Source organism: Pristiophorus japonicus, unplaced genomic scaffold, assembly GCF_044704955.1.
Source record: "Pristiophorus japonicus isolate sPriJap1 unplaced genomic scaffold, sPriJap1.hap1 HAP1_SCAFFOLD_82, whole genome shotgun sequence".
In the NCBI taxonomy this organism is placed as follows: domain Eukaryota; kingdom Metazoa; phylum Chordata; class Chondrichthyes; family Pristiophoridae; genus Pristiophorus; species Pristiophorus japonicus.
This window is the reverse complement of record NW_027254740.1, coordinates 347,410-370,678: the sequence shown is the minus strand read 5'-3', so window position 1 is coordinate 370,678 and position 23,269 is coordinate 347,410. Positions and strand designations below refer to the sequence as shown.

The 23,269-nt window shown below is 43.9% G+C and overlaps 1 long non-coding RNA gene across 1 annotated transcript in view; it reads left to right on the top strand.

Moving 5' to 3' along the window:
• The window catches only part of LOC139257298 (uncharacterized), a 153,522-nt gene extending 133,846 nt beyond the window's left edge, over positions 1-19,676 (top strand). Inside the window, exon 3 of the long non-coding RNA XR_011592240.1 lies at positions 16,630-19,676. This is a non-coding gene — a long non-coding RNA (uncharacterized lncRNA). The remainder of the gene's footprint in view (positions 1-16,629) is intronic.
• The last annotated feature ends 3,593 nt before the right edge of the window (positions 19,677-23,269 follow it).

Below are 23,269 nucleotides of genomic sequence, written 5' to 3'. Positions count from 1 at the left end.
TCTATCCAACACTCACGTGTCACACACTCTCAGTGAATGAGAGATGCAATATCTATCCAAAAGTCACTTGTCACACAGTGTCAGAGAATGTGAGAGGCAGTTGCAATCCAACACTCACCTGTCACATAGTGTCAGAGAATGAGAGAGGCAGTATCTATCCTCCACTCACCTGTCCAATGTATCAGAGAATGAGAGAGGCAGTATCTAAACAACACTCACCTGTCACATATTGTCAGAGAATGAAAGAGGCAGTATCTATCCAACACTCACCTGTCACATAGTGTCAGAGAATGAGAGAGGCAGTATCTATACAACACTCACCTGTCACTTAGTGCAAGAGAATGAGAAAGGCAGTATCTATAAAAGACATAACTGTCACATAGTGTCAGAGAAAGAGAGAGGCAGTAACTATAAAACACTCACCTGTCACATAGTGTCAGAGAATGAGAGAGGCAGTATCTATCCAACATTAACATGTTTCATAGTGTCACAGAATGAGAGAGGCAGTATCTATACAACACTCACCTGTCACTTAATGTAAGAGAATGAGAGAGGCAGTATCTATCCAATACTGAGCTGTCACTTAGTGTCAGAGAATGAGAGAGGCAATATCAATCCAAAACTCACCTGACACATGGTGCCAGAGAATGAGAGTGGCAGTATCTATTCAAAACTCACCTGTCACATAGTGTCTGAGAATGAGAGAGGCAGTGTCGATCCAACACTCACTTGTCACATAGTGTCAGAGAATGAGAGAGGCAGTATCTATCCAAAACTCACCTGACACATGGTGTCAGAGAATGAGAGAGACAGTATCTATCCAACACTCACCTGACACATGCTGTCAGAGAATGAGAGAGGCAGTATCTATCGAACACTCACCTGCCTCATAATATCAGAGAATGAAAGAGGCAGTATCTATCCAACACTCACCTGTCACGTAGTGTCAGAAAATGTCAGAGGTAGTGACTATCCTCCACTAACCTGTCTCACTTTATCAGAGCATGAGAGAGGCAGTATCTATCCAACATTCACATGTTTCATAGTGTCACAGAATGAGAGAGGCAGTATTTATACAACGCTCACCTGTCACTTAATGTAAGAGAATGAGAGAGGCAGTATCTATCCAATACTGAGCTGTCACTTAGTGTCAGAGAATGAGAGAGGCAGTATCTATCCAAAACTCACCTGTCACATAGTGTCTGTGAATTAGAGAGGCAGTATCTATCCAACACTCACCTGTCACATAGTGTCAGAGAATTAGAGAGGCAGTATCTATCCAACACTCACCTGTCACATAGTATCAGAGAATAAGAGAGGCAGTATCTTTCCCACACTCACCTGTCGCACTGTATCAGACAATGAGAGAGGCAGTATCTATCCAACACTCACCTTTCACATCGTATCAGAGAATGAGAGAGGCAGTATCTATCCAACACTCTCCTGTCACACAGTATCAGAGAATGAGAGAGGCAGTATCTATCCAACATTCACCTGTCACATAGTGTCAGAGAATGAGAGAGGCAGTATCTATCCAACATTCACATCTTTCATAGTGTCACAGAATGAGAGAGGCAGTATCTATACAACACTCACCTGTCACTTAATGTAAGAGAATGAGAGAGGCAGTATCTATACAACACTCACCTGTTACTTAGTGCAAGAGAATGAGAAAGACAGTATCTATACAAAACTTAACTGTCACATAGTGTCAGAGAAAGAGAGAGGCAGTATCTATAAAACACTCACCTGTCACATAGTGCCAGAGATTGAGAGAGGCAGTATCTATCCAACATTCACATGTTTCATAGTGTCACAGAATGAGAGAGGGAGTATCTATACAACACTTACCTGTCACATAGTGTCAGAGAATGTGAGAGGCAGTATCTATCCAACACTCACCTGTCACATAGTGTCAGAGGATGTGAGAGGCAGTATCTATCCAACACTTACCTGTCACATAGTGCCAGAGAATGTGAGAGGCAGTATCTATCCAACACTTACCTGTCACATAGTGTCAGAGAATGAGAGAGAGTATCTATCCAACACTCACGTGTCGCACACTCTCAGTGAATGAGAGATGCAATATCTATCTAAAAGTCACTTGTCACACAGTGTCAGAGAATGTGAGAGGCAGTTGCAATCCAACACTCACCTGTCACATAGTGTCAGAGAATGAGAGAGGCAGTATCTATCCTCCACTCACCTGTCCAATGTATCAGAGAATGAGAGAGGCAGTATCTAAACAACACTCACCTGTCACATATTGTCAGAGAATGAAAGAGGCAGTATCTATCCAACACTCACCTGTCACATAGTGTCAGAGAATGAGAGAGGCAGTATCTATACAACACTCACCTGTCACTCAGTGCAAGAGAGTGAGAAAGGCAGCATCTATAAAAGACATAACTGTCACATAGTGTCAGAGAAAGAGAGAGGCAGTATCTATAAAACACTCACCTGTCACATAGTGTCAGAGAATGAGAGAGGCAGTATCTATCCAACATTAACATGTTTCATAGTGTCACAGAATGAGAGAGGCAGTATCTATACAACACTCACCTGTCACTTAATGTAAGAGAATGAGGGAGGCAGTATCTATCCAATACTGAGCTGTCACTTAGTGTCAGAGAATGAGAGAGGCAGCATCTATCCAAAACTCACCTGTCACATAGTGTCTGAGAATTAGAGAGGCAGTGTCGCTCCAACACTCACCTGTCACATAGTGTCAGAGAATGAGCGAGGCAGTATCTATCGAACACTCACCTGCCTCATAATATCAGAGAATGAGAGAGGCAGTATCTATCCAACACTCACCTGTCACGTAGTGTCAGAAATTGTCAGAGGTAGTATCTATCCTCCACTCACCTGTCTCACTTTATCAGAGCATGAGAGAGGCAATATCTATCCGACCGTCACCTGTCACTTTGTGTCAGAGAATGACAGAGGCAGTATCTATCCAACACTTACCTGTCACATCTTGTCAGAGAAAGAGAGATGCACTAATCTATCCAACACTCACCTGTCACATAGTGTCAGAGAAAGAGAGAGGCAGTATCTATCCAACACTTACCTTTCACATCGTATCAGAGAATGAGAGAGGCAGTATCTATCCAAAACTCATCTGTCACACAGTGTCAGAGAATGAGAGAGGCAGTATCTATCCAACACTTACCTGTCACATCTTGTCAGAGAAAGAGAGATGCACTAATCTATCCAACACTCACCTGTCACATAGTGTCAGAGAATGAGAGAGGCAGTATCTATCCAAAACTCATCTGTCACACAGTGTCAAAGAATGAGAGAGGCAGAATCCATACAACACTTACCTGTCACATAGTGTCAGAGAATGTGAGAGGCAGTATCTATCCAACACTCACCTGTCACACAGTGTGAGAGAATGTGAGAGGCCGTATCTATCCAACACTTACCTGTCACATAGTGCCAGAGAATGTGAGAGGCAGTATCTATCCAACACTTACCTGTCACATAGTGTTAGAGAATGAGAGAGGCAGTTTCTATCCAACACTTACCTCTTTAACATAGTGTCAGAGAATGAGAGAGGCAGTATCTATACAACACTCACCTGTCACTTAATGTAAGAGAATGAGAGAGGCAGTATCTATACAACACTCACCTGTCACTTAGTGCAAGAGAATGAGAAAGACAGTATCTATACAAAACTTAACTGTCACATAGTGTCAGAGAAAGAGAGAGGCAGTATCTATAAAACACTCACCTGTCACATAGTGCCAGAGATTGAGAGAGGCAGTATCTATCCAACATTCACATGTTTCATAGTGTCACAGAATGAGAGAGGCAGTATCTATACAACACTTACCTGTCACATAGTGTCAGAGAATGTGAGAGGCAGTATCTATCCAACACTCACCTGTCACATAGTGTCAGAGGATGTGAGAGGCAGTATCTATCCAACACTTACCTGTCACATAGTGCCAGAGAATGTGAGAGGCAGTATCTATCCAACACTTACCTGTCACATAGTGTCAGAGAATGAGAGAGAGTATCTATCCAACACTCACGTGTCACACACTCTCAGTGAATGAGAGATGCAATATCTATCCAAAAGTCACTTGTCACACAGTGTCAGAGAATGTGAGAGGCAGTTGCAATCCAACACTCACCTGTCACATAGTGTCAGAGAATGAGAGAGGCAGTATCTATCCTCCACTCACCTGTCCAATGTATCAGAGAATGAGAGAGGCAGTATCTAAACAACACTCACCTGTCACATATTGTCAGAGAATGAAAGAGGCAGTATCTATCCAACACTCAGCTGTCACATAGTGTCAGAGAATGAGAGAGGCAGTATCTATACAACACTCACCTGTCACTTAGTGCAAGAGAATGAGAAAGGCAGTATCTATAAAAGACATAACTGTCACATAGTGTCAGAGAAAGAGAGAGGCAGTAACTATAAAACACTCACCTGTCACATAGTGTCAGAGAATGAGAGAGGCAGTATCTATCCAACATTAACATGTTTCATAGTGTCAGAGAATGAGAGAGGCAATATCAATCCAAAACTCACCTGACACATGGTGTCAGAGAATGAGAGAGGCAGTATCAATTCAAAACTCACCTGTCACATAGTGTCTGAGAATGAGAGAGGCAGTGTCGATCCAACACTCACTTGTCACATAGTGTCAGAGAATGAGAGAGGCAGTATCTATCCAAAACTCACCTGACACATGGTGTCAGAGAATGAGAGAGACAGTATCTATCCAACACTCACCTGACACATGCTGTCAGAGAATGAGAGAGGCAGTATCTATCGAACACTCACCTGCCTCATAATATCAGAGAATGAGAGAGGCAGTATCTATCCAACACTCACCTGTCACGTAGTGTCAGAAAATGTCAGAGGTAGTGACTATCCTCCACTAACCTGTCTCACTTTATCAGAGCATGAGAGAGGCAGTATCTATCCAACATTCACTTGTTTCATAGTGTCACAGAATGAGAGAGGCAGTATTTATACAACGCTCACCTGTCACTTAATGTAAGAGAATGAGAGAGGCAGTATCTATCCAATACTGAGCTGTCACTTAGTGTCAGAGAATGAGAGAGGCAGTATCTATCCAAAACTCACCTGTCACATAGTGTCTGTGAATTAGAGAGGCAGTATCTATCCAACACTCACCTGTCACATAGTGTCAGAGAATTAGAGAGGCAGTATCTATCCAAAACTCACCTGACACATGGTGTCAGAGAATGAGAGAGGCAGTATCTATCCAACACTCACCTGTCACATAGTGTCAGAGGATGTGAGAGGCAGTATCTATCCAACACTTACCTGTCACATAGTGCCAGAGAATGTGAGAGGCAGTATCTATCCAACACTTACCTGTCACATAGTGTCAGAGAATGAGAGAGAGTATCTATCCAACACTCACGTGTCACACACTCTCAGTGAATGAGAGATGCAATATCTATCCTAAAGTCACTTGTCACACAGTGTCAGAGAATGTGAGAGGCAGTTGCAATCCAACACTCACCTGTCACATAGTGTCAGAGAATGAGAGAGGCAGTATCTATCCTCCACTCACCTGTCCAATGTATCAGAGAATGAGAGAGGCAGTATCTAAACAACACTCACCTGTCACATATTGTCAGAGAATGAAAGAGGCAGTATCTATCCAACACTCACCTGTCACATAGTGTCAGAGAATGAGAGAGGCAGTATCTATACAACACTCACCTGTCACTTAGTGCAAGAGAATGAGAAAGGCAGTATCTATAAAAGACATAACTGTCACATAGTGTCAGAGAAAGAGAGAGGCAGTAACTATAAAACACTCACCTGTCACATAGTGTCAGAGAATGAGAGAGGCAGTATCTATCCAACATTAACATGTTTCATAGTGTCAGAGAATGAGAGAGGCAATATCAATCCAAAACTCACCTGACACATGGTGTCAGAGAATGAGAGAGGCAGTATCAATTCAAAACTCACCTGTCACATAGTGTCTGAGAATGAGAGAGGCAGTGTCGATCCAACACTCACTTGTCACATAGTGTCAGAGAATGAGAGAGGCAGTATCTATCCAAAACTCACCTGACACATGGTGTCAGAGAATGAGAGAGACAGTATCTATCCAACACTCACCTGACACATGCTGTCAGAGAATGAGAGAGGCAGTATCTATCGAACACTCACCTGCCTCATAATATCAGAGAATGAGAGAGGCAGTATCTATCCAACACTCACCTATCACGTAGTGTCAGAAAATGTCAGAGGTAGTGACTATCCTCCACTAACCTGTCTCACTTTATCAGAGCATGAGAGAGGCAGTATCTATCCAACATTCACTTGTTTCATAGTGTCACAGAATGAGAGAGGCAGTATTTATACAACGCTCACCTGTCACTTAATGTAAGAGAATGAGAGAGGCAGTATCTATCCAATACTGAGCTGTCACTTAGTGTCAGAGAATGAGAGAGGCAGTATCTATCCAAAACTCACCTGTCACATAGTGTCTGTGAATTAGAGAGGCAGTATCTATCCAACACTCACCTGTCACATAGTGTCAGAGAATTAGAGAGGCAGTATCTATCCAAAACTCACCTGACACATGGTGTCAGAGAATGAGAGAGGCAGTATCTATCGAACACTCACCTGCCTCATAATATCAGAGAATGAGAGAGGCAGTATCTATCCAACACTCACCTGTCACGTAGTGTCAGAAAATGTCAGAGGTAGTATCTATCCTCCACTCACCTGTCTCACTTTATCAGAGCATGAGAGAGGCAGTATCTATACAACACTCACCTGTCACTTAATGTAAGAGAATGAGAGAGGCAATATCTATCCAAAACTCACCTGCCACATGGTGTCAGAGAATGAGAGAGGCAGTATCTATCCAACATTCACATGTTTCATAGTGTCACAGAATGAGAGAGGCAGTATCTATACAACACTCACCTGTCACTTAATGTAAGAGAATGAGAGAGGCAGTATCTATACAACACTCACCTGTCACTTAGTGCAAGAGAATGAGAAAGACAGTATCTATACAAAACTGAACTGTCACATAGTGTCAGAGAAAGAGAGAGGCAGTATCTATAAAACACTCACTTGTCATATAGTGCCAGAGATTGAGAGAGGCAGTATCTATCCAACATTCACATGTTTCATAGTGTCACAGAATGAGAGAGGCAGTATCTATACAACACTTACCTGTCACATAGTGTCAGAGAATGTGAGAGGCAGTATCTATCCAACACTCACCTGTCACATCGTGTCAGAGGATGTGAGAGGCAGTATCTATCCAACACTTACCTGTCACATAGTGCCAGAGAATGTGAGAGGCAGTATCTATCCAACAATTACCTGTCACATCGTGTCAGAGAATGAGAGAGAGTATCTATACAATACTCACGTGTCACACACTCTCAGTGAATGAGAGATGCAATATCTATCCAAAAGTCACTTGTCACACAGTGTCAGAGAATGTGAGAGGCAGTTGCAATCCAACACTCACCTGTCACATAGTGTCAGAGAATGAGAGAGGCAGTATCTATCCTCCACTCACCTGTCCAATGTATCAGAGAATGAGAGAGGCAGTATCTAAACAACACTCACCTGTCACATATTGCCAGAGAATGAAAGAGGCAGTATCTATCCAACACTCACCTGTCACATAGTGTCAGAGAATGAGAGAGGCAGTATCTATCCAACACTCACCTGTCACATAGTGTCAGAGAATGAGAGAAGCAGTATCTATACAACACTCACCTGTCACTTAGTGCAAGAGAATGAGAAAGGCAGTATCTATAAAAGACATAACTGTCACATAGTGTCAGAGAAAGAGAGAGGCAGTATCTATAAAACACTCACCTGTCACATAGTGTCAGAGAATGAGAGAGGCAGTATCTATCCAACATTAACATGTTTCATAGTGTCACAGAATGAGAGAGGCAGTATCTATACAACACTCACCTGTCACTTAATGTAAGAGAATGGGAGAGGCAGTATCTATCCAATACTGAGCTGTCACTTAGTGTCAGAGAATGAGAGAGGCAATATCTATCCAAAACTCACCTGACACATGGTGTCAGAGAATGAGAGAGGCAGTATCTATTCAAAACTCACCTGTCACATAGTGTCTGAGAATGAGAGAGGCAGTATCTATCCAACATTAACATGTTTCATAGTGTCACAGAATGAGAGAGGCAGTATCTATCCAACACTCACCTGTCACGTAGTGTCAGAAAATGTCAGAGGTAGTGTCTATCCTCCACTAACCTGTCTCACTTTATCAGAGCATGAGAGAGGCAGTATCTATCCGACCGTCACCTGTCACTTTGTGTCAGAGAATGAGAGAGGCAGTATCTATCCAACATTCACATGTTTCATAGTGTCACAGAATAAGAGAGGCAGTATCTATACAACGCTCACCTGTCACTTAATGTAAGAGAATGAGAGAGGCAGTATCTATCCAATACTGAGCTGTCACTTAGTGTCAGAGAATGAGAGAGGCAATATCTATCAAAAACTCACCTGACACATGGTGTCTGAGAATGAGAGGCAGTATCTATCCAATACTGAGCTGTCACTTAGTGTCAGAGAATTACAGAGGCAGTATCTATCCAAAACTCACCTGACACATGGTGTCAGAGAATGAGAGAGGCAGTATCTATCCTACACTCACCTGACACATGCTTTCAGAGAATGAGAGAGGCAGTATCTATCGAACACTCACCTGCCTCATTATATCATAGAATGAGAGAGGCAGTATCTATCCAACACTCACCTGTCACGTAGTGTCAGAAAATGTCAGAGGTAGTATCTATCCTCCACTCACCTGTCTCACTTTATCAGAGCATGAGAGAGGCAGTATCTATACAACATTCACATGTTTCTTGGTGTCACAGAATGAGAGAGGCAGTATCTATACAACACTCACCTGTCACTTAATGTAAGAGAATGAGAGAGGCAGTATCTATCCAATACTGAGCTGTCACTTAGTGTCAGAGAATGCGAGAGGCAATATCTATCAAAAACTCACCTGACACATAGTGTGTGAGAATGAGAGGCAGTGTCGATCCAACACTCACTTGTCACATAGTGTCAGAGAATGAGAGAGGCAGTATCTATCCAAAACTCACCTGACACATGGTGTCAGAGAATGAGAGAGACAGTATCTATCCAACACTCACCTGACACATGCTGTCAGAGAATGAGAGAGGCAGTATCTATCGAACACTCACCTGCCTCATAATATCAGAGAATGAGAGAGGCAGTATCTATCCAACACTCACCTGTCACGTAGTGTCAGAAAATGTCAGAGGTAGTGTCTATCCTCCACTAACCTGTCTCACTTTATCAGAGCATGAGAGAGGCAGTATCTATCCGACCGTCACCTGTCACATTGTGTCAGAGAATGAGAGAGGCAGTATCTATCCAACATTCACATGTTTCTTGGTGTCACAGAATGAGAGAGGCAGTATCTATACAACGCTCACCTGTCACTTAATGTAAGAGAATGAGAGAGGCAGTATCTATCCAATACTGAGCTGTCACTTAGTGTCAGAGAATGAGAGAGGCAGTATCTATCCAAAACTCACCTGTCACATAGTGTCTGAGAGATTAGAGAGGCAGTGTCGCTCCAACACTCACCTGTCACATAGTGTCAGAGAATTAGAGAGGCAGTATCTATCCAAAACTCACCTGACACATGGTGTCAGAGAATGAGAGAGGCAGTATCTATCCTACACTCACCTGACTCACTTTATCAGAGCATGAGAGAGGCAGTATCTATACAACACTCACCTGTCACTTAATGTAAGAGAATGAGAGAGGCAGTATCTATCCAATACTGAGCTGTCACTTAGTGTCAGAGAATGAGAGAGGCAATATCTATCCAAAACTCACCTGACACATGGTGTCAGAGAATGAGAGAGGCAGTATCTATTCAAAACTCACCTGTCACATAGTGTCTGAGAATGAGAGAGGCAGTGTCGATCCAACACTCACTTGTCACATCGTGTCAGAGAATGAGAGAGGCAGTATCTATCCTACACTCACCTGACACATGCTGTCAGAGAATGAGAGAGGCAGTATCTATCGAACACTCACCTGCCTCATAATATCAGAGAATGAGAGAGGCAGAATCTATCCAACACTCACCTGTCACGTAGTGTCAGAAAATGGCAGAGGTAGTATCTATCCTCCGCTCACCTGTCTCACTTTATCAGAGCATGAGATAGGCAGTATCTATCCGACCGTCACCTGTCACTTTGTGTCAGAGAATGACAGAGGCAGTATCTATCCAACACTTACCTGTCACATCTTGTCAGAGAAAGAGAGAGGCAGTATCTACACAACACTTACCTTTCACATCGTATCAGAGAATGAGAGAGGCAGTATCTATCCAAAACTCACCTGTCACACAGTGTCAGAGAATGAGAGAGGCAGAATCTATACAACACTCACCTGTCACATAGTGTCAGAGAATGTGAGAGGCAGTATCTATCCAACACTCACCTGTCACACAGTGTCAGAGAATGTGAGAGGCAGTATCTATCCAACACTTACCTGTCACATCATGCCAGAGAATGTGAGAGGCAGTATCTATCCAACACTTACCTGTCACATAGTGTTGGAGAATGAGAGAGGCAGTATCTATCCAACACTAACCTGTCACATAGTGTCCGAGAATGAGAGAGACAATATCTCTCCAACACTCACCCTGTCACATAGTGTCTGAGAATGAGAGAGGCAGTATCTATCCAACACTTACCTTTAACATAGTGTCAGAGAATGAGAGAGGCAGTATCTATCCATCACTCATCTGTCACATGGTATCAGAGAATGAGAGAGGCAGTATCCAATTCTTACCTGTAACATAGTGTCAGAGAATGACAGAGGCAGTATCTATCCAACACTCACCTGTCACATAGTTTCAGAGAATGAGTGAGACAGTATCTATCCAACACTCACCTGTCACACAGTGTCAGTGAATGTGAGAGACAGTATCTATCCAACACTTACATGTCCCTTCATGTCAGAGAATGAGAGAGGCAGTATCTATCCAACACTCACCTGTCACACATTGTCAGTGAATGTGAGAGACAGTATCTATCCAACACATACCTGTAACACAGTGTCAGAGAATAAGAGAGGCAGTATCTATCCTCCACTCACCTGTCACATAATGTTAGAGAATGAGAGAGGCAGTATCTATCCAACACTCACATATCACATAGTCTCAGAGAATGAGAGAGGAAGTATCTATCCTCCACTCACCTGTCACATAATGTCAGAGAATGAGAGAGGCAGTATCTATCCAACACTCACCTGTCACTTAGTGTCAGAGAATGAGAGAGACAGTATCTATCCAACACTCACCTGTCACATAGTGTCAGAGAATGCGAGAGGCAGTATCTATCCAACAATTAGCTGTCACATAATGTCAGAGAATGAGAAGCATTATCTATCCAACACTCACCTGTCACGTAGTGTCAGAGAATGAGAGAGGCAGTATCTATCCAACACTCACCTGTCACAAAGTATCAGAGAATGAGAGAGGCAGTATCTATCTAACACTCACCTGTCACATAGTGTCAGAGAATGAGAGAGGCAGTATCTACCCAACACTCACCTGTCACATAGTGTCAGAGAATGAGAGAGGCAGCATCTATCCTACAATCACCTGTCACATACTGTCAGGCAATGAGAGAGACAGTATCGATATCACACTTACCGGTCACTTAGTGTCAGAGAATGAGAGAGGCAGTATCTATCCAACACTCACATGTCTCATAGTGTCAGAGAATGAGAGAGGCAGTATCTATCCAACACTCACCTGTCACATAGTGTCAGAGAATGAGAGAGGCAGTATCTATCCAAAACTTACCTGTCACATAGTGTCAGAGAAAGAGAGAGGCAGTATCTTTCCAACACTCACCTGTCACATAGTGTCAGAGAATGAGAAAGGCAGTATCTATCCAAAACTTACCTGTCACATAGTGTCAGAGAATGAGAGAGGCAGTATCTTTCCAACACTCACCTGTCACATAGTGTCAGAGAATGAGAGAGGCAGTATCTATACAACACTCACCTGTCACTTAGTGTAAGAGAATGAGAAAGGCAGTATCTATACAACACTTACCTGTCACATCGTGTCAGAGAATGAGTTAGACAGTTTCTATATCACACTTGCCTGTCACTTAGTTTCAAAGAATGAGAGAGGCAGTATCTATCCAACACTCACCTGTCACAGAGTATCAGAGAATGAGAGAGGCAGTTACTATCCAACACTCACCTGTCATATCGTGTTAGAGAATGAGAGAGGCAGTATCTATCCAACACTCACGTGTCTCTTTATTGTCAGAGAATGAGAGAGTCAGTATCTATCCAACAATCACCTGTCACATAGTGTCAGAGAATGAGAGAGGCAGTATCTATCCAACACTCACCTGTCACAGTATCAGAGAATGAGAGAGGCAGTATATATCCAACACTCACCTGACACATAGTGGCAGAGAATGAGAGAGGCAGTTTCTATCCAACACTCACCTGTCACATAGTGTCAGGGAATGAGAGAGGCAGTATCCATCCTACACTCACCTGTCACATAGTATCATGGAATGAGAGAGGCAGTATCTATCCAACACAAACCTGTCACAGTATCAGAGCATGAGAGATGCAATATCTATCCAACACTCACATGTCACATAGAGTCAGTGAATGAGAGAGGCAGTATCTATCCAACACTTACCTGTCACACAGTGTCAGAGAATGAGAGAGGCAGTATCAATCCAACACTCACCTGTCACATAGTGTCGGAGAAAGAGAGAGGCAGTATCTATCCAACCATCACCTGTCACATAGTTTCAGAGAATGAGAGAGGCAGTATCTCTCCAACACTGACCTGTCATCAGAATTTGTCACGTAGAATGAGCGAAAAACAGGAGCAGCATCTGTAAAAAAAAAACTCAACTGGAAATCCAACTCTGCCTCACTGTGCCAGAGATTGAGAGATGCAATACCTGTCCTATGTCAACCAAGATATCTGAATGGTGACAGAGTCGGAAAAGGGGAGGAGCAACGAGACCTAGGTGTCAAGGTGTATCAGTCACTGAACGTGGGCATGCAGGTACTGCAGGCGGTTAAGAAAGCAAATGGCAAGTTGGCCTTCATAGCGAGGGGATTTGAGTGCAGTAGCAGGGAGGTTTTACTACAGTTGTACAGGGCCTTGGTGAGGCCACACCTGGAGTATTGTGTACAGTTTTGGTCTCCAAACTTGAGAAAGCACATTGTTGCTATTGAGGGAGTGCAGCGAAGGTTCACCAGACTGATTCCCGGGATGGCGGGATTGACATCACAAGAAAGACTGGATCAACTGGGCTTGTATTCACTGGAGTTCAGACGAATGAGAGGGGATCTCATAGAAACATTTAAAATTCTGACAGGTTTTGACAGGTTAGATGCAGGAAGAATGTTCCCAATGTTGGGGAAGTCCAGAACCAGGGGTCACAGTCCAAGGATAATGGGTAAGCCACTTGATGAGGAGAAACATCTTCACCCAGAGAGTGGTGAACCTGTGGAATTCTCTACCACACAAAGTTGTTGAGGCCAATTCACTAAATATATTCAAAAAGGAGTTAGATGTAGTCCTTCAAATTAGGGGGAGCAAGGGGTATGGCGATAAAGCAGGAATGGGGTACTGAAGTTGCATGTTCAGCCATGAACCCATTGAATGGCGGTGCAGGCTCGAAGGGCCGAATGGCCTTTCCCTGCATCTATTTTCTATGCTTCTATGTTTCTATGTTTCTATGTTTCTATCCCAAACTGATAGCAATATCACAGAATGAAATGTACAGTGTCAATCCCATATTCAGCAGTCAATCTCACACTGACACACAGTACCAGAGAGTGAGTGGCAGTGTCTGTCCTATACACACCTGTCTATCCTACAATGACACACAGTACCAGAGAGTGAGTGACGGGGTCTTTCATATATTCTCCCTCTATCCCACACTGACGCATTTTTTCAGAGAGTAAAACATCGGTCGTTTTTGGAAAAATAATATATTTATCAGTTTGGTCACACTGTATTGCAGAATGGGAGTTAAAGTATCTGCATTTTGTATTCCACTGACAATCAAACACTGCCACACAGTAACAGAGAGTGACAGGTAAACTATCTATCCTATAGTCAACAACAATACCCAAACTGATATGTATGACCAAAGAGTGAGTGGCAGCTATTTGTTGTCCACAACTGTCAATCCCAGACTGGCACACAGTACCAGAGAGTGAGTGACAGTGTCTGTCCAATACACACATGTCAATCTCACACTGACACACAGTACCAGAGAGTGAGTGACAGTATCTGTCCTATACACACATGTCAATCTCACACTGACACACGGTACCAGAGAGTGAGTGACAGTGTCTGTCCGATACACACCTGTCATTCTCACACTGACACACAGTACCAGAGAGTGAGTGACAGTGTCAGTCCTATACACACATGTCAATCCCACACTGACACACAGTACCAGAGAGTGAGTGGCAGTGTCAGTCCTATGCACACATGTCAATCCCACATTGACACACAGTACCAGAGAGTGAGTGGCAGTGTCTGTCCTATACACACCTGTCAATCACACACTGGCACACAGTACCAGAGAGTGAGTGGCAGTGTCAGTCCTGTACACACATGTCAATCCCACACTGACACACAGTACCAGAGAGTGAGTGGCAGTGTCTGTCCTATACACACCTGTCAATCTCACACTGACGCACAGTACCAGGGAGTGAGTGACAGTGTCTGTCCTATACACACATGTCAATCCCACACTGACACACAGTACCAGAGAGTGAGTGACAGTGTCTGTCCTATACACACCTGTCAATCACACATTGACACACAGTACCAGAGAGTGAGTGGCAGTGTCAGTCCTATACACACATGTCAATCACACACTGACACACAGTACCAGAAAGTGACTCATAAAGTATCTAGTCTACCCTAACCAAGCAATTTGAAACTGCCCCATTGTCCCATTGAGTGACAGAAACAATATCAATCCCTTTTCATCGGACCAGTGAGTGTAGAACATGGTATTGGGGGTAATGGTTTGACGTGGATAGAGATCTCGTTGGCAGACAGGAAGCAGAGAGTCAGGATAAATGGGTCATTTCAGAATGGCAGGCAGAGACTAGTTAGGTGCCGCAGGGCTCAGTGCTGTGACCCCAGCTATTTACAATATACATCAATGATTAAGAGGAAGGAATCGAGAGTAATATCTCCAAGTTTGCAGATGACACTAAGCTGAGTGGTGGTGTGAGCTGTGAGGAGGATGCGAAGAGGCTGCAGGGTGACTTGGACAGGTTAGTTGAATGGGCAAGTGCATGGCAGATGCTGTATAATGTGAGCTTATCCACTTCGGTGGCAAAAACATGAAGGCAGAATATTAACTGAACGGCGGCAGTTTAAGAAAAGGGCAGGTGCAACGAGATCTGGGTGGCATGGTACCTCAAGCATTGAAGGTTGGCGTACAGTTTGGCGCAGCTGGTGAAGAAGGCAAAAGGCATGTTGGCCTTCATAGCTCAGGGATTTGAGTATAGGACCAGGGAGATCTTACTGCAGTTGTACAGGGCCTTGCTGAGGCCTCACCTGGAATATTGTGTTCAGTTTTGGTCTCCTAATCTGAGGAAGGCCGTTCTTGCTATTGAGGGAGTGCAGCGAAGGTTCACCAGACTGATGCCAGGGATGGCAGGACTGAAATATGAGGAGAGATTGGATCAACTGGGCCTGTATTCACTGGAGATTAGAAGAATGAGAGGGGATCTCAGAGAAACATATAACATTCTGACAGGACTGGACAGGTTAGAAGTGGGAAGAATGTTCCCGATGTTGGGGAAGTCCAGAACCAGGGGACACAGTCTAAGGTTAAGGGGCAAGCCATTTAGCAATTAGTTGAAGAGAAACTTCTTCACTCAGAGAGTTGTGAACCTGTGGCATTTTCTTCTACAGGTAGTTGTTGATGCCAGGTCATTAGATATATTCAAGAGGGAGTTGGATATGGCCCTTATGGCTAAAGGGATCAAGGGGTATGGAGAGAAAGCAGGAAAGGGGTACTGAGGTGAATAATCAGCCATGATCTTATTGAATGGTGGTGCAGGCTCGAAGGACCGAACGGCCTACTCCAGCACCTATTTTCTATGTTTCTATGAACCCAGCCAGAGTCAGTACCTTTAGGGGAGGGGAACCAGTGAGTGTAGAACTGAACCCAGCCTGAGTCAGTACCTTCAGGGGAGGGGAACCAGTGAGTGTGGAACTGTACCCAGCCAGAGTCAGTACCTACAGGGGAGGGGAACCAGTGAGTGTAGAACTGAACCCAGCCAGAGTCAGCATATTCAGGGAAGGGGAACCAGTGAGTGTAGAACTGAACCCAGCCAGAGATGGTGATGAAAATTCGGAGCAGAGGACAAGCTGAATTTCAGGACAGGAATGCGGAAGAGAGTATGGAGTGGGGATTTACTGCTTTCTGGAACAAGAGAGGAAAGAATGTTCTCTAGAATCTAGAATTGTCTGTTCTGAATTTCTGTCCTGTACTTGCAGTAATGATTTTTGTAAACTCCTTTTCCAGGTTATTCGAGGGGCAGGATTTGAAGGCGGGGAAATCAAACCAAACATCACGTCAAGATCTGACGGAATCACTCGATTCCTCAGGACCTGAATATCATCAGCGTTTCAATGTGGAAGGAGAAAAGTTTGTCTGTTCTGTCTGTGGGAACAGATTTCAAACATTAGTGATACTGGAAAAGCACCGAGACACACACACCCGAGTGAGAGTGTTCCAGTGCACTGACTGTGGAAAGAGCTTTAACCAGTTACACAGACTGACAAAACATCGCAGCATTGACAGTGGGGAGAACCTGTACACGTGTTCTGTGTATGGACCAGGCTTCAACTGATCGTCCAACCTGGAGAGACACAAGGACACCGCCACCACAGAGAAACCGTGGGAATGTGGGGACTGTGGGAAGGGATTCAATTACCCGTCTGAGCTGGAAGTTCATCGACACAGTCATACTGGGGAGAGGTCGTTCACCTGCTCTGAGTGTGGGAAGGGATTCACTGCCCATTGCAACCTGTTGAAACACCAGCGAGTTCACACAGGGGAGAAGTCATTCACCTGCTCTGAATGTGGGCAGGGATTCACTCAGTCATCCCATCTTCTAACTCACCAGCGAGTTCATACTGGGGAGAGGCCGTTCACCTGATCTGACTGTGGGAAGGGATTCACACAGTTCTCCCACCTTGTAGCTCACCAGCGAGTTCACACTGGGGAGAGGCCATTCATCTGCTTCGAATGTGGGAAGGCATTCACTCGGTCATCCCACCTGCTGACACACCAGCGAGTTCACACTGGGAAGAGGCCATTCATCTGCTCTGAGTGTGGGAAGGGATTCACTCAGTTATCCCACCTGCTGATACACCAGCAAGTTCACACTGGAGAGAGGCTGTTCATCTGCTCCGAGTGTGGGAAGGGATTCACTCGGTCATCTGACCTGCTGATACACCAGCGAGTTCACACTGGAGAGAGGCCATTCATCTGCTCCGAGTGTGGGAACGGATTCACTACATCATCCAACCTGCTGACACACCAGCAAGTTCAGAAGTGACTGCAGGGTTTGGATTCGCTGTTGTCCCAGACTGAATCGTGTCCATTCTGACAGTTGGGCTTTCATTCTGCTGCTACTGATTACCCCTATAACTGGACTGGAGTTTAATATTCGGGATATTTGACAAAATAATCAATGGGAAAAGGGTCAGATAAAAAAATAACGCTGATTGTGTTTACAGCCATACTTCATCCTTTAAAAAACATAAGAAATAGGAGCAGGAGAAGGCCATTGTCCACTCGAACCTGTTCTGCTGTATAATAAGATCATGGCTGATCTAATCTTGGCCATAGCTCCACTTCCTTGCCTGATCACCATAACCCTTCAGACCATTATCGCTCAAAAGTCTGGCTATCTCCACTTTAAATATTTTCAATGACCCTGCCTCTGGGGTAGGAAACTCCAAAGTTTTACGACACTCCAAGAGAAGAAAATTCTCTTCATCTCAGTTCTAAATCGGCTACCCGTTATTCTTAAACCATGCCCCTAGTTCCAGATTCCCCACGAGTGGAAACATCCTCTCTGCATCTACCTTGTTGAGCCCCCTCAGTATCATGTAGTTCAATAAGATCATCTCTCATTCTTCTAAACTGCAATGAGTGTTGGCTCAGCCTATCTTCCTAAGTCAACTCCTTCATCTCAGAAATTAAACTAGTGAAGGTTCTCTGAACTGTCTCCAATGCAAGTATATCACTCCTTAAATAAGGAGATCAAAATTGTATGCAGTACTCCAGGTGTGGTCTCACCAATACTCTGTACAATCATAGCAGGACTTTCCTGCCTTTATACTCCATCCTCCTCCTTGCAATAAAGGCCAACATTTCTTTGCCTTCATAATTATTTCCTGTACCTGCATACTGACTTTTTGTGTTTCATGCACAAGGATCCCCAGATCCCTCTGTACTGCAGCATTTTGTAATATCTCTCCATTTAAATAATAAATTGTATTATTATTTTTTCTACCAAAGTGGATAACCTCACACTTTCCCACATTACTCTCAATTGGTCCACTCAATTAGCCTGTCTGCATACCGTTGCAGATTATTTCTGTCCTCCACACAATGTGCTTTAACACCCATCTTTGTATCATCAGCAAACTTGGAAACATTACACTCGATCCCTTCATCCAAGTCATTAATATAGATTCTCAATAGTTGCAGCCCCAGCAGTAATCCCTATGACCCCCAACTAGTTCCCATTTGACAACCGGAAACTGACCCATTTATCCCGACTCTGTCTTCTGTTAGAACATAAGAACATAAGAATTAGGAACAGCCCCTCGAGCCTGCTCCGCCATTCAACAAGATCATGGCGGATCTGGCCGTGGACTCAGCTCCACTTACCCGCCCACTCCCCATAACCTTAATTCCCTTATTGGTTCAAAATCTATCTGTGACTTGAATACATTCAATGAGGTAGGCTCAACTGCAGAGAATTCCAGATTCACAACCCTCTGGGAGAAGAAATTCCTTTTCAACTCGGTTTTAAATTGGCTCCCCCGTATTTTGAGGCTGTGCCCCCTAGTTCTAGTCTCCCCGACCAGTGGAAACAACCTCTCTGCCTCTATTTTGTCAATCCCTTTCATGATTTTAAATGTTTCTGTAAGATCACCCCTCATCCTTCTGAACTCCAACGAGTAAAGATCCAGTCTACTCAATCTATCATCATAAGGTAACCCCCTCATCTCCGGAATCAGCCTAGTAAATCGTCTCTGTACTCTCTCCAAAGCTAGTATATCCTTCCTTAAGTAAGGTGACCAAAACTGCACGCAGTACTCCAGGTGCAGCCTCACCAATACCCTGTACAGTTGCAGCAGGACCTCCCAGCTTTTGTCCTCCAACCCTCTCGCAATGAAGGCCAACATTCAATTCGCCTTCCTGATTACCTGCTGCACCTGCAAACTAACTTTTTAGGGATTCATGCACAAGGACCCCCAGGTCCCTCTGCACCGCAGCATGTTGTAATTTCTACCCATTCAAATATTATTCCCTTTTACTGATTTTTTTCCAAGGTGGATGAACTCACATTTTCTGACATTGTATTCCTTCTGCCAAACCTTAGCCCATTCGCTTAACTTATCTAAATCTCTTTGCAGCCTCTCTGTGTCCTCTACACAACCTGCTTTCCCACTAATCTTTGTGTCATCTGCAAACTTTGTCACACTACACTCTGTCCCCTCTTCCAGGTCATCTATGTATATTGCAAACAGTTGTGGTCCCAGCACTGATCCCTGTGGCACACCACTAACCACCGATTGCCAACCTGAAAAGGACCCATTTATCCCGATTCTCTGCTTTCTGTTAGTTAGCCAATTCTCTATCCATGGTAAAACATTTCCTCTTACTCTGCGTACTTTATCTTCTGCAGTAACCTTTTGTGTGGCACCTTATCGAATGACTTTTGGAAATCCAAATACATCACATCCATCGGTACACCTCTATCCACCATGCTCATTATATCCTCAAAGAATTCCAGTAAATTATTTAAACATGATTTCCCTTCATGAATCCATGTTGCGTCAGCTTGATTGCACTATTCCTATCTCGATGTCTCGCTATTTCTTCCTTAATGATAGCTTCAAGCATTTTTCTCACTACAGATGTTACACTAACTGGCCGATAGTTACCTGCCTTTTGTCTTCCCCCTTTTTTAAACAGAGGCGTTACATTAGCTGCTTTCCAATCTGATGGTACCTCCCCAGAGTCCAGAGAACTTTGGTTAATTATAACGAAAGCATCTGCTATAACTTCCACCTTCTCTTTTGATACCCTGGGATGCATTTCATCATGATCAGGGGACTTGTCTCCCTTGAGTCCCAATAGCCTGTCCAGCACTACCCCACTAGTTATAGTGATTGTCTCAAGGTCCTCCCTTCCCACATTCCCGTGACCAGCAATTTTCGGCATGGTTTTTGTGTCTTCCATTGTGAAGACCGAAGCAAAATAATTGTTTAAGGTCTCAGCCATTTCCACATTTCACATTATTAAATCCCCCTTCTCATCTTCTGAAGGACCAACATTTACTTTCGTCAATCTTTTCCGTTTTATATGTCGGTAAAAGCTTTTACTATCTGTTTTTATGTTTTGCGCAAGTTTACTTTCATAATCTATCTTTCCTTTCTTTATTGCTTTCTGAATCATTCTTTGCTGTCGTTTAAAATGTTCCCAATCTTCTAGTTTCCCACTAACCTTGGCCACTTTATACACATTGGTTCTTAATTGTTAGTTAGCCCATCCTCTATCCATGCTAATATATTACCCTCAACCCCGTGAAATGTTTTCTTGTGCAGTAACCTGTTATGTTGCACCTTATCGCGTACCTGCTTGAAAACCAAATACACCACATTCATTGGTTCCCCCTTATCCACCTTGCACATTACTTCCTCAATGAGCTCCAGCAAATTTGTCAAACATGGTTTCCCTTTTTTTAGAACCATACTGACTCTGCTTATCTGTATTATGCTTTTCCAAATGTCCTGCTCGTGCTTCCTTAATAATGGACTCCAGCTTTTTCCCAATGACAGAAGTTAGGCTATTTTCTGTCTCCCTCCTTTTTTAAATATTGTTACATTTGTGATTTTCCAATCTCTTGGGACCTCCCTAGAATCCAATGAATTTTGGTAGATTACAACCAATACATCCACTATCTCTGCAGACCCTAGGATGCAAGCCATTGGTCCAGGGAACCTGTCCACTTTAGTCCCATTATTTTACCAAATACTACTTCTTTTGTGATAGTGATAGTTTTTAGTTCCTCCCTCTCTATAGCTTCTTGATTATCTACTATTTGGATGTTTTTAGCATCCTCTACCATGAAGACTGATACACAATATTTGTTCAAAGTCTCTGCCATTTCCCTATACCCCATTATTAATTCCCCAGTCTCATCCTTAAAGGGATCAACATTTACTTTAACCAGTCTTTTACATTTTTTTCCTGGTATTAGTCATAATATAATGAGCTGGATTGGGAGTGGGCTGGCAGTGCGTCGGCAGCAAGCTGTTATGGATGAATTGGGTTGGTTTGGATACCGGTCAGCAGTGAGCTCCCTCAGGATTTGGTGTGGGATATGTTGCTCTTTACTATTTTTATTAATGATCTGGTTGTAGATGATGGCGGCACAATCTATAAATTTGCATAAAGCTATCAAGATTTGTGCGTGTCTTAGGGGCCCGTCTGCTTCAGGCAGATCTTACTGTTTTGGTAAATTGGTCTCCTGACTGGCAAATGGTGTGTAACTTAGATAAGTGCACTGTTATGCATGTGGGCAGGGTAAATGCTCAACAGTCATTCATGCGTCAGTGCTAAGCACTAAAAAAGGTGGAGACAGAGAGAGATTTGGGCATTCTAGCACATACATCTTTAAAGGTTCGAATCTGAGGGCTGCTCAACCATTGGAGCAGGTCGGGGAGCAGAAGGAGCATGCCTAGCCCAGCAGTCTGAGCGGCCCCCAGCCTGTGATCACCATCGATGCGACAAAGTGGCTTTCTCTGGTCCAAATGGAGGATCTCACACTTTCCGCGTTGAATTCCATCTGGCACAGTTTTTCCCCCATTTTCCTGCAGCCAAACCACAGATATTGAATACCAGGAAGTAAAAGCACCGTCCCTCGGTTGTCTCGAGCCACCAATCTTTCGCTTAATAGACGAACGTGCTACCTGATTGCATTACAGAGATGTGCTGAATTATTGGCAACAACATATGACGTTATCAAGCCAAAACTTCAGATCACAGTGAGCAAGTTAACAACTGTCCACTCTCTGTTCAGTTATCCCAATTAAAGGACGTAGTATTCATTGTGGGAACATGCAAATGGTTGATGAAAGAAAACACGTTGAACAAATTGATCAGAAGACCCGCGTCCAGCTATGAGCATGGTTCATCAACCAATTAACAATGTATCTAGTTTTCTCACAACTTTAGGAATCTTTCCACGAGTTCTTCTGCTATAGTATTCTTCAATGTAGGGATCAGATATACACGTGGTTGCTTCACTGCATGCCCTGGGAACCAGGCACTCTAGAGCCGAGGCTAATGATGGGACCCTGCTCTTTCTGCTCCATATGGGGTAAGCAGCATGCAAAGTGAAACAACGTACCACAGGCCTGTAATGGAGCCTCGACCCATCCTGCTCTGTGTGGGTCTTTGTACCACACTGGGTGATGGAGTAACATACCACAGGTGAGGATGTAGTCTGGGCTTTCCCTGATCTGTGTTGGTCTCAGTACCACACTGGGTGACACAGTAACATACCACAGGTGGGGAGTGAGTCTGGGATGTCCCTGCTCTGTGTGGGTCTCAGTACCACACTGGGTGAGATACAGTAAGATACCAGAGGTGGGGAGTGAGTCTGGGCTTTCCTTGCTCTGTGTGGGTCTCAGTACCACACTGGGTGATACAGTAACATACCACAGGTGGGGAGTGTGTCTGGCCTTTCACTTCTCTGTGTGGGTCTCAGTACCACACTGGGTGATAGAGTAACATACCACAGGTGGGGATGGAGTCTGGGCTTTCCCTGCTCTGTGTGGGTATCAGTACCACACTGCATGATAGATAACATACCACAGGTGGGGATTGAGTCTGGGCTTTCCCTGCTCTGTGT